Source organism: Carya illinoinensis, chromosome 4 (genome assembly GCF_018687715.1).
Source record: "Carya illinoinensis cultivar Pawnee chromosome 4, C.illinoinensisPawnee_v1, whole genome shotgun sequence".
Lineage (NCBI taxonomy): Eukaryota > Viridiplantae > Streptophyta > Magnoliopsida > Fagales > Juglandaceae > Carya > Carya illinoinensis.
The window spans coordinates 38152370-38164758 of NC_056755.1; positions in this window are offsets into that span (position 1 = coordinate 38152370).

Genomic DNA, 12389 nt, shown 5'->3' on the forward strand with positions numbered 1-12389 from the left:
TTGCTTTCCCTGTCGAGGCCCATTTCACGTAATTAAACCTAGATTACAATATAAATAATTTAAAGGATAAGAAGAGATGACGTGAGGTGAGAAGGAATTTTATAAATAATAAAGAAATAATTTATAAATAGTAATAAAATAATTTAAGTTAAGATTTTATTAGATTTTAAAAAATAAGTGAGAAAAATTATATAAAAAATATTATAAAATTAAAATATTGTTAGAATTTATTTTTTTAATATTATTTTAAAAAATAATAGTATAACTCATAAATATGCCTATCAAATATGTTCACTTGTATTTTTTATTTTTTTTATTTTTTCTTAATGATAAAAGGTTACTATTAATGAAATTGTATTTTTTCTTAATAATGAAGGATGTTTAAACAATACTTAAAAGAAAAAGAAAAAAATTCATTTACATTGTTGTACATATTTGGGGTACATATTTGGTGTGCATATTTGTTTTGAGATTTAGAAAAATTGAATATTTTTTTATATTTTGTTTAGAAATTTATGAAAATTGTAATTATTAGGTAATGGTTAGATAAACAAGTTGAAAATTAAAAATTAAAAAACAATTATGAGATAATTTATGTTTTCCAAACAACTCCTAAAAGTGAGAGGTCCAAACAACCAGTTTTTTACTAATAATATAGTGCAAAAAGAAAATTAAGATTGAAATAAAAAACTAGTTATTAGATAGCTTGATCAATCCCTACTCATTTTCACCGAGGGAAAGTTGACATTTAAGATTAGTTGTTTACTTATGCTTGGGGCGGTGTTTTTTGTAACTCCACTAGTATTGGATTGGTTGGTTGTTTTCAAGGTATTCCTCCGTCTTAAGTGAAGGTTTTTAATAAATTTTGGAGAGAGACCATTTTTGGACATGTGGCCTCGACTTTTTTCTAAAAAAAAAAATTGTTGCACCAATATCGGGTTCATAAGTTTGTGATGAAATTTAGGGCAAGTTTGGGGAATTAGATGAGTTGAGAATTTTGTTAATAATAGTAAGATAGTTTGTGAATAGTAGTGAGATAGTTTGCATTGATTATTTTTTGGTTTTGGGAAAGGAAAGTAAAAAAATTGAATAGAAAATATTATAAAATTAAAATATTGTTAGAATATAATTTTATAATATTATTTTTGTTTAGGAGGTTAGAATTGTTTTTTTTATTTTTTATTTAAAAGTTTGAAAAGGTTGTAATAATTAGTTTAAAAATTTTGTATTTGAATTATGTTTGGGAATAAGATGGGATAAAATGAAATGAGATCAAATGAGAATTTTGTGCCTTATCTGAAACCCCAAACATGCCCTTATTTTAAGAATATATAGAATTATATAGGCACCTGACATCACTATGTTACTACCCATCATAAGCTAAGGAACAAAGCTTGTTCGGGTACAAAATAAACTAGGCCCAACCTACTATATGACCAACATCAAACACAGGAGGAAAAAAAAGAGAGATAAGACAAGCCAAGAGTTTAAATAGGAAGCCAAGTCACACACGTAAACGGGAAATGTGAATGAAATATAAAGCTTAGATCCACTCCCAAGAGGCCTAGAAAAATGAGATTTTCCTACATGCAAAAGAGGGATCATGGTCATCAACTTCTAGAGCAACTTCTGGAGGGGCTTCTCAACCCTTATCTCGGGGACTCTAGAGACATCGTCTTCTCCCTCTAGGTAGGAGGGTTCTCATCCTTCATTGTACTACCCATATTGTACTAGGAGATAAGTGAGGCTATGAAATGGTCCTTTCCAAACACTATGTGGACATAAGTTTTATGCTAAACCATGTAAATCTATGTCTCTCTCTCATTTATATTTCATTTGTTGTTTACTTTCATGGATGAACGCAAGGACACTGTATTAACGCTCAAGCCACTATTGTGGGCCTGTCAATCACCAAGGATGATTTATGCTTCCTTTTTGGTCTGTACCAACAAAATGCATCAAAAATGGCTGCCATCTGTGGGAACGAAGATGAGTGGTGGGATGGCTCATGATTGGGTGAGGTGAGCGAGCATTGTTTCTGGTCATTATGTGACTAGAGTAATGCTTGTCTGCTAGCCTCCAAAGTTGTGTGCGTGAGTGACTAGGCAGGGTGGCTCTTTGCCCACCATGTGAGTGATGAGATATGGTGGAGGGCTCGTTGCTTGCCAATTGTTTTCTTTTGGTGACGGGCTCATGCCTACCATGGTGTGTCCCTCACGGTGGTGACAGAAAATGCCGACAGACCAGATTGTGGTCACTAGCAACTTCTTTCGAGTGTGGTGACCTAGATATTCATTTGTAAGGAGGGATTGGCTAGCCCAAGGTTGATGGTCAACCATGTGAGGATAGGCAAGCACAATTTGTGAGGGTGCGACAGTTTTGAGCTCGTTGTGGGATGAAGGACTCTATGGTGGCAACATAGACCACTAGCTGGTTAGATGCCATGCTTGTTGTGGCTTCTTCACGAGGCCATAGGTGTATGTATAGCCGGTGGGTTGTTTGCCAGTCAACTTCTGTATCTCCATTTCTAGTGATAGAAACCACCATCGGTGATTTTTGACGTCTCTCATGGTAGGCCCTACACCTATAGGTTTCCTTACGTGGCCACTGACGTGCATATAGTTGGCGGGAGATCTACTTGCCTCACTTTCATTGGTTGTGCATGTTGTGTGAAGCTAGGTCGGTAAGGTCCCAGCCGTTGGCTATTTCTGGCATGTCCTAAGGCCATCGGTGTCCTTACACCGCCACTAGTGAGCTAGATGCTCGCCCACTTACATTATGTAGCTAGCAGGTTGTTGGGTTGTTTGCATGCTTGATTCCATTGCTCGCACATTGACGTGACGTAACAACATGAATAGGTTTTGTCTTCTTTTTTTTTTTTTTTTCTTTCTGTGGTAACAATACTAATGAAAAATAAATAATAACGAGTGAAAAGTTGAGGCATTCTTATCTGTATCTTTGGAGACAATCTCGTGAGCCAATGAATAACAAGCAAAAAGTTGAGGAGATCTTATCTACTTCTTTGGAGACAATCTCGTGAGCCAGTGAATCGTTCTTCTTCCATTCCTTTACTAAGAATAAGTCAATCCCACAAACAATGACAACTGTTGATGCATTTTTTTGGTACAACCAGGAAAGAAAGAATGGCCATCCTCCATGATTAATCAGCCCACGATTGTGGCTTAAGTGTCAATACAGTGTCCCTGCATACATCCATGAAAATAAATAACAACTGAAATATAAATGTAAGAGAGACACATATTTACATAGTCCGACATAAAGCTTATGTCCATAGGTGTTTGGATGGAAAATCTACTAAGTTTGGTCTTTTGTGCAGTCTCTCATGGCCTCACATGTCTCTTAATATAATATGGGTAGTACAATGAAGGATAAGGGTCCTCTGCCTAAAGGGAGATGGTGATGTTTTTGGAGTCTCTAAGATGAGGGTAGAAGAAGCCCCTCCAAAAGTCACTCTAGAAGTTGATGACCATCATCCCCCTTCTGTCAATAGGAAAATTCTCTTTTTCTAGGCCTCTTGGGATTGCCTGTTAGCTTTATGTCCATTTCACCTATTGCCACAGTAGCATACTTGAGCATGCAACAACGCGATGGAGCACACCTCTTGCCACAGCAGCACAGTCGAGCACACCTTCTGCCATAGTAACACGGTCGATCAAAATTTCAACCACCTTAGCAAGAGATGTTAGTAATGCGCATTCGATTAGGGGTGACATTATTGCCATAACTACTGCCTGCGAATTACCTTCAGGGAATGTCTATACCCCACAACTTGCCTCGTGCGGGTTACCTTCAAGAACAAACGAACTCGAGAACTTCCTGAGATGGACTTAGAGAGTCGACGGGCTCTCTAAATATTTAAGTGCAGGTTACAACAAACAAACTCCAACTTTCGAATAATAAATTGCCTTAAGAGGGTAAAGAATCCATTAGCCTTGGCAAAAATTAGAACAGAGATATGTGCATCCTACAAGGATCATTGAACTTTCACATGTAACCACCAATTCGCTTAGTTATACTATATATGATCATATGAACAAGCATCCTACAAGCCCACCCACTACGACCCTTACCAGGATTTACATGTATCCTCAAGATTCGTCCTCGAAGACTCTCGTTGAATCACACAACAAGGAAAAATCGAGGACAAGTTGCTAGTGTTTATCTTCTTGGGATTTTCATGAACTGTCTTTATTTGGATTAATTGGAAGATTCCCAAGACTTTCTTGTTAGACATGTTAGCCTTAAGAATCACGAGCATCTATTAGGGTACAAAATAAACTAGCCTTAAGAAGAGAAAGACAAAACAAGACAAAAGCTGAAGTAGGAAGCCAAGTCAAACACGTAAAGGGAAATGTGAAAAGGACATAAAGGTTACAACCATTTCGAGGCCTAGAATAAGGGAACTTTCCTATAGACAGAAACGGGATCATGGTCATCAACTTCTAGAGCCACTTCTGGAAGGGCTTCTTCTACCTTCATCTCGGGGACAACAGACACATAGTCTTCTCCCTCTAGGCAAGAGGGTCCACATACTTGATTGCACTACCCATATTGTATTGAGAGACACATGAGGCTATGAGGGACCATACAAATTACCAAATATAGTGGATTTACCCTCCAAACACCCCGTGGACATAGGCTTTATCCAAAACTATGTAAATCTATACACGTCTTGCTCATTTATTGTAACAACCTCGACTACTTTTAAAGGATGATCTAGTTTAATTTCTTATATTATAGGGTACACATGCATGTAATTAAATGTTATATGTACCTTATATAAAAGAAGTTAAAACCAATAATATATTTTTTACCTCTCTTTATTATTAATTACTCTGCTAATTTGAGCTAGCAAAAATGACCATGTAGACTTTACTTTATTGAATTTGTAGTTGATTTGTTGAACATGTGATTTGGATAGTACAACAAACTATGAGTTTTCTGTGCATAAGATGGTTTGCTGAATATGTGATTTGGATAGTACAATAAACTATGAGTTTTTTGTGCATGAAATGGTTTGTTAAATATGTGATTTGGATAGCACAACAAACTATGAGTTGTAGTTTGTTGTGCATGAGATGGTTTGTTGAACATATGACTTGGTTGGCTTAACAAACTACCATGAAGTTGCCTATGAAAGGATGTCTTAAGGATCATTTATAGTACACAAAAAAATAGAGAACTCTTGAATAGCCACGTATATTGCAATCTCTCAATCTTCTTCTTCCTCTTTTTCAACATTTCAATCATTTGCTACTTCTCTTTAGTTTTATAGCACATTATCAGCATGAGTCTCTAGCTAGTTATAGTATTTGTGTGATCTCTTATCTCTACAAACTGCATAAACTCACAAACCACCTTTCCACAACTAACCAGACATCATGCCGTTCGGTGACAAGCTATGAAATAAGATTTAGGAAACATCGCAATGAGGTAAGTAATTTGATCATGAATTAGGATCATCACAGTTCAACTTATATAAGTAGTATTCAAGCCAGTTCTTTGACAGCCAGTTTTATATACCACGCATGTTATGATATATGCCAGCATATCACTCAGCATAGCTCATTATCATGACATTCAGGCATCATATTCAGATTCAGAATTACAGTTATTTATTTCAATATGTATATCATGCATCTCATGCCTCATAAGACATACATGCTATCATAATTACAAGTGCAAGATAAGTAAAATTGTTTATTCAGATCAGAAATCAGTTAATTAGTTTTATCAGATCAGTTAATCAGATGGTCATTCAATTCAAATCAGAGTGGATGTGCAAGCCATGGACTCAAGGGTGGTCCACCATAGTAAAGCAGAGTACTGTCAAGCGACTCTCCTTGCTGCAGCGGGATGTGAGATCGGTGCATAACCTTAAACACTGAGTTAAGAGTGTTGGCCAAATCATCTTAGTAAAATCAATCCAGCTCCATAAGTATAAGTAAAAAAAATCAACTCAGTAAAATCAAACCAATCAAAGACATGTCAGAACAGTTAGTTAATTTAGACAATCAAGGCAAGCCATGCACAACATAAGCATAAGCATCATCATGCTCAGTCATGTTTTAAAGATTCTCAGCATGAATAAATGATTTATGAAAAATCATCAACTTATTATGTTACATTGTGATGAGTTTCTTTTTCTTTTTTTCTTGGCAAGATAGATACTAAAATTAATAAGAGCTGGCATATACATATTGTTTTTGGGAGCATGTTTAACAACATGCTTAGCCTACAATTAATTAAACCTGGGGTCCTTACCACTATGAAATGGTAAAATGCAAGGCGGAAAGGTGGAAATGGGTATGCTTCCAAAGAGGGAATTGGTTGTTGCCCATTGCGCTAGATTGTGTGCACATCGATTTTGAGATCGATTAATTTTTCTGTTGACCATGCTTTAAAATATTGTAGATGATACCGTATGTCTTGTGCAATGGCTTGCATTTCCTAGTCGGTGGCTGATGTGTCTTCTCGGATTACATGAACAGCTTGCTTTGAATCCCTTCTATGCGAATTTTCCTCTAGTTGCTATTGTGGGCTTCTTGAATCCTTGATAGTGCTGCTATTAGTTCCCCCACATTTGGGTTTCTATTGAGGATGAAACTGGTGAGTGCAAAGATGAGTGTTCCTATCCCTGTTCTACAAATGCTAGTAGTTTTTGTGCCATTTTGTCGAATTGCTATGTCAAAATGTAGTATGAACTGATCTTCAGGTCGGCGAAAATAAGCAACTTCTAGATCTTTTTGTTTTTTTGTCCAAGCTGTTGTGTGGTTAAGAAGAAGATTTGATACCGCCGTGATGAGCCAGGTTGGGGAAGGATTGACTGACTCATGGATCACTTTACTTCTGAGGAACCAGACATTGTCGATAGCCAAGGTTGCAAAGATTTGAAAGGGTTGCAACTTATTTTCAGAGATGTGTAGTGAGGCTGAGGTTGTTATGATGGTTTTTATCCATTCCGAAAAGAGGATATTGAATGAATCTTGAAATGTCAATGGGCCAATTAGATTGCATGTAGAGAGTTCTGGTGAAGGGGCATTTGAGGATGAGATGAATGATAGTTTCACTTCTGTGTCGCAGAGTGGGCAAAGAGATTATTCCTCATCAAGGCTGGCAAAGTTTTTCAACAAAGATCTTGTTGGGAGGACATTATGGGAGACTTTCCAAAGAAGGAGTTTTAGTCTATCTTGAATTTTAAGTTTTCACAGTTTTTTCCAAGGGATTTCAGTTGAATGATTGGCAGGCCAAGTGATCATAGCTGCATAGGCAGACTTTACAGAGAAAATGCCAGAGTAATGATGTTTCTATTTGATTTTGTCCCTTATGTCAGAGAAGTTATGGTTGGAGAGTTGAATTTTTAAGATTTCCCTGACAAACTCTTGGGAGAACAAGGTTTGGAGAAGAATTGTGTTTCATCTTCTTGGTTCCTAAAGGGTGGGTGTAGCTACCTTTAAGCTTTGTTCTTTCCAGTTAATGAATGGGTTTTGTGTGGGGGTAAAGGATGGGAGGGTTTGGATCCAAGGGTCCAATCATACTTTTATGGAGCTTCCATTATTAATATGGTAGCAGAAGCTCGTCTTTCAAGAAATCTCGTTGTTTGAGAAGGCATTCCCAAAACCAAGAGTCTGTTGGTTTAGGGTTGACATCAAAGAAGATTGAGTTTTTTAAGTATTTGTTAGTGAGAAAAGGTTTCCAAATACTGTTAGAGTCGTTGATAAGGGACCAGACAAATTTTGAGTTTAAAGCTTTGTTGAAAAATGAGCAATTTTTTAAGCCTAGACCACCAAGAGATTTAGGAGTACAAATGGAATCCCAAGGTTTTGTGAAGAAACCAATCTTGTTGTTTTTTTCCTTACCCCACCAGAATTTTCTAAAGAGACTATCAATGTTGTTGGTCAAAGTTTTGGAAAGCATGCATGTGTTCATAATGTAGGAGGGGAAAGAAGCAGCCACTATTTTGATAAGGGTTGTTTGCTAGACTGAGAAAGAAGTTTAGATTTCCAGTTTTGGAGTTTACTTTTTATTTTTTCCAAAGTCTCTTTGAAGATGCTTCTTTTTGAGGGGCCAATGAAAAGAGGCAGTCCTAGATAACGGAGTTTTGTTGGACTGGTTTTAAAGTTGAGGAATTCTTTTATTTCTCTTTTGATGTTTAGAGGTGTATTGTTGATGAAGTGAATGGTAGATTTGTTCTAGTTAATCTTCTATCCAGACCAAGAGGTATACATGTCTATACATCTGGCAAACGATTCAGCAATAGATGAGGTTGCTTTTTCAAAGAGGATGAGGTCATCCACAAAAAGGAGATGAGAGATGGTTTGACCTACTCTAGAAATATTAATACCCTCTAAAGTTTTTTGGTTCTCTTCCTTTATGATGAGGCGTGTGAGAACTTCACTGCATAGGATGAAAAAAAGAAGAAGAGAGGGGATCACCTTTTCAGAGACCTCTGGAGGGCTGAATCAGCCTAGTGGGCTTCCGATTGATAGGGATAGAGTATGAAACTATTTACAAACATTCTTTTATCAACTTTATCCAAGTGGAGCTAAAACCTAGACTGTTGAAGACGCTCAGGATAAAGGACCATTCTATATAATCGAAAGCTTTTTCCATGTCAATTTTGGTGGCCATTAGCCCCTATTTTTCTTTTTTCTTTTTTAGATGGTGGAAGATTTCTTGAGCTAAAAATGGGGTTATCCTAAATAATTCTCTCAAGGACAAAAGTTGTTTGAGTTGGGAAAATGATATTTGGAAGAATTAATCTGAGCCTGTTTGCAAGAATCTTTGTGATGATTTTGTAACAGACATTTGCCAAACTAATAGGGTGAAAATTGTGTATAATGATTGGGAATTTTGTTTTGGGGACAAGAGCTATGTTTGTATGGTTCATTTCTTTGAAGAGCTTCCCATGTTGAAAGAAATTTTTTATTGCAGTAATCAGGTCAGTTTTTATCAAGTCCCAATAATTTTTATAAAATAATCACGTGAAGCCATCAAGACCAAGGGCTTTTATGGATGGGGTTTGATAGAAAGATAGAATTAGAATTGTGAATCCTGATATTTGCCCTAAGGCTGCGAATCGCGCGAGGTCGGGCAATACCCTAGCAATTCCATGACATAAGCTTCATGGATCTGTTGGTGTTAGTATTGACCTTGCCACACTGGTCATTGGATTCAAAGGAAATAGCATCATCATAAGAGACTGAGGAATGTTACCAGTCGATGACTTTTTCTGGTTGTAAGGAATATACCCAACCTTCTTCTTTCACTCTCGGGTGATGATCTTCCTCTCTTGGTTTGTCGCCGCAACTTGCTGAGGTGAATCTTCCATCTAAACAGTGAGTTTAGGGCAGTGAGATTTTGATTCCTTGACTACATTGGGGTTTGCTCTAGATGGTATGTCTTCTCCAATGGTTACTATGATAGTTGAGGAGAGAAAGCATTTTTTCCTTGTGCTTGGTTCTCCAAAGCTTGCACAAGATGGGATTTTCCTCTTCCTTAGGGTTTGAATATCCTGGTCAATGGGTGATTCGAGTTGAATAGGGTTGGGATCAAAAGGGAAATTATGTTCCTGGGTCATTTGGTGATCATGGGGTATGTTGATCTGAGTTGGGTGAGGAGTAAAGGTCGTAGGCTGTGAGTTTGGGCTATAGGGATAAAGGTTGAAGGATAGGCAAGCCTATCCAGATGGGCTTACAAGGAGGGAAATTTGTGGGTTGTTGGATTGGTAGTTAATTGGGCCTTGATTTGAGTGGAATTGGGCTAAGATTTTTTTGAAGATAGAGCGTCCGGGTGGATGAAAGGTTAAGATTTCTTTAGTAGGCTGGGTTTAAGTTGGGCCGAATGTTGTGCATGTTATGGTCATCTACTAGTTTTGTTTCAGGCGGACTTCCAGGAGGGATTATTGGCTGCGCTGGCAGTAGTAACGGGTGAATTAATGGGGATGTTATAGGCGCCATGTGGTTGGAGGAGAAACTACCTTGGGCGATTTCTTGACCAATTTGACTAGAGTTTGTGGATTCATTTTGAGAGATTGATGGGAGTTGCAGAGAATGAACTAGCGTCAAATAAATGGCTTGTCTGGTGGTTCGGATGGTGGACACGTGGAGGGTCGGATTGGGTTGGTGATGGACGAATTACTGGGTGCATGGATGGTGACATTTGCGTGAGGGGGGGGGGGGGCAGTGTAGCTTGGGATATAAAAATCCATCGATCAATGGTCTTGTGACATCAATTTCAACCTTTATCCAAAGATATAGCTTAGAGGACTCTGCTTGCAGTGAGTTTTCGTCCACTTCAAATAGGTTGCATAGGGCTTTGCCTATCTTGACAGCATTTTTTAGGTTCATGATTTCAAGTGGGAGTCCATGAATTTGGATCCAAAATGCTGTGTTGGAGGTCAATTTCTTACAGGCTTTGTCAGGTTGCCATTCTTTGAGAACCATATGAAAACCCTTGAAATTCCATGGCCTTTGACTGTAGACCCCTTTTTTGTCTTAAGAGTTAAGGAATGTAAAGAGAAAGGTATTCGAACCTATGTTGTCCATAGAAAGGCCTGAGATGAAACTTCAGACATCTTTGATTGTGGCATGAAAAATGTGTTTATTGAGGAGTTTTGTTGATATGAGTTTCCCAACAAGAGTGTGGTCTGAGATTTGTTGCACTTCTTCCATTTCAGGTTTGAGAATGAGATCATCCCATGATAAGGTTTTTGTTTGAGAGATTATTTGGTCAATGTTTGGATGATTGTCTTTCATGGTTGACCAAAAGGGGTGAAAGTTAGGTGTAAAGGGAAGGTTAGTAAGGATAGGGCCAGCAGAAAGTGATGTTGGAAAGATTCAGGTGGACAACGGTGGGGTTTGGTAGGGGATTAATTGGAGATACTGAGAGTGGAATATGGAAGGATGTGAGGGATGAGAAGGCTACTTGGAGAGGAAAGGAACTCATCTATGAGAGAGAGCTGGAAAACAAACATAATTTTTTCCAGATTGTGATGAGTTCCTTACTGAGTCTTCAACTCACTTTAGTTTATTTCTGTTTTTCTTAAAACTCCACCTAGGTTAGGATGATGATCAGTACAAGTAGGCAGGCCAAGCTTGGAAGGAGTAGACTATGAACTTGGTAATTTTGTTGTGTGATTTTTATTTCAATCAGTTTGACAAATTGAGTTATGTTTTATTAAAAAGGCTTATTTCATAAACTCTTTTAAGTAATGATCAATATTTTCACAAATTATGCAAGTGTCTTGCCTGGCTTTATGTACGTAAGCACATGACATCCCTGATCTCAGTAGGGGAAAGGGGTGTTACAAAATATTATTTGGGATGGTATGGGTGGTTTGCACTCGACGGTGTGGGCTCGCTTGAGAGTTATTGAGATATTTTAGATTAAGATGAGTTGTATATTAGCTCTCAGTAGATAGAACTTGATGTTGTTGTTGTTCTTCTCTTAATTGTTGTTATTATTGTAATAGTTTACTCGAGATACTAGTTATTGGTTAAACGCTTGGCACTAGAGAATTTCTGGACCATGAAATTTTGGGTACAGTGAGTTACATGTCAATAAGGTTATAACTGTATGATCGATTGAGGAAATTACTAAGCAAGTCAAGCTTCAAAGATTGTGTATATTTAGATCAGATGATGGAAGGCGAAAATTAGAAATTTTTTAGTATTTATGATGTATCTTATTCATGAGGATGGATGGAAATTCCTTATATTTTATAGAGTTTATTTGTGATAATTGGGAATGTAGTTAGTAGGTTTTGGAGTTATGCCATAGATTTACATATAGTTTTTAGTATTTCAAGATGATTAGTGGAAGGTATATTTTGTTCTTTAGGTAATATGATATCTCTCACTTAGCATTAATGGGAACAAAAAATTTTAGGAAAATTTCATGTATTGTGGGGTTACGTAGCAATGGAGTTATGGAAAGGAAATTGTGGAGTCAATATATTTTTGAGGCGCGAGAACTTAAGGTTTACGAGCAGAAAATGATTTATTTAAGTACGTATATGCCTTAGATATACACATTATAGGTTCAATGATTAGGCTATCATAGTCGAAGAGTGTCACAAGATTTTGAGGTTTGATTTGGAAGTTTTAATTGATGTTGTTGTGCTTATAGTTGAGGTACTTGTTAATGGACTAGGCCTGGGCTCCGACTCCGACGGAGTCGGAATCACGATTTCCAACCTCCGACTCCGATTGGAGTCGGAACCGGAAGTTCACTCCAACTCCGACTCCATTGAGGGTCGAAGTCTTACTCCGATCGGAGTTTAGAGCTCGGAACTCCGATTGGAATTCCGAGTACTTCCGATCGGAATCGGGCTCCGACCTCTGCCCCGATTCCGATTCCGAGCCCTA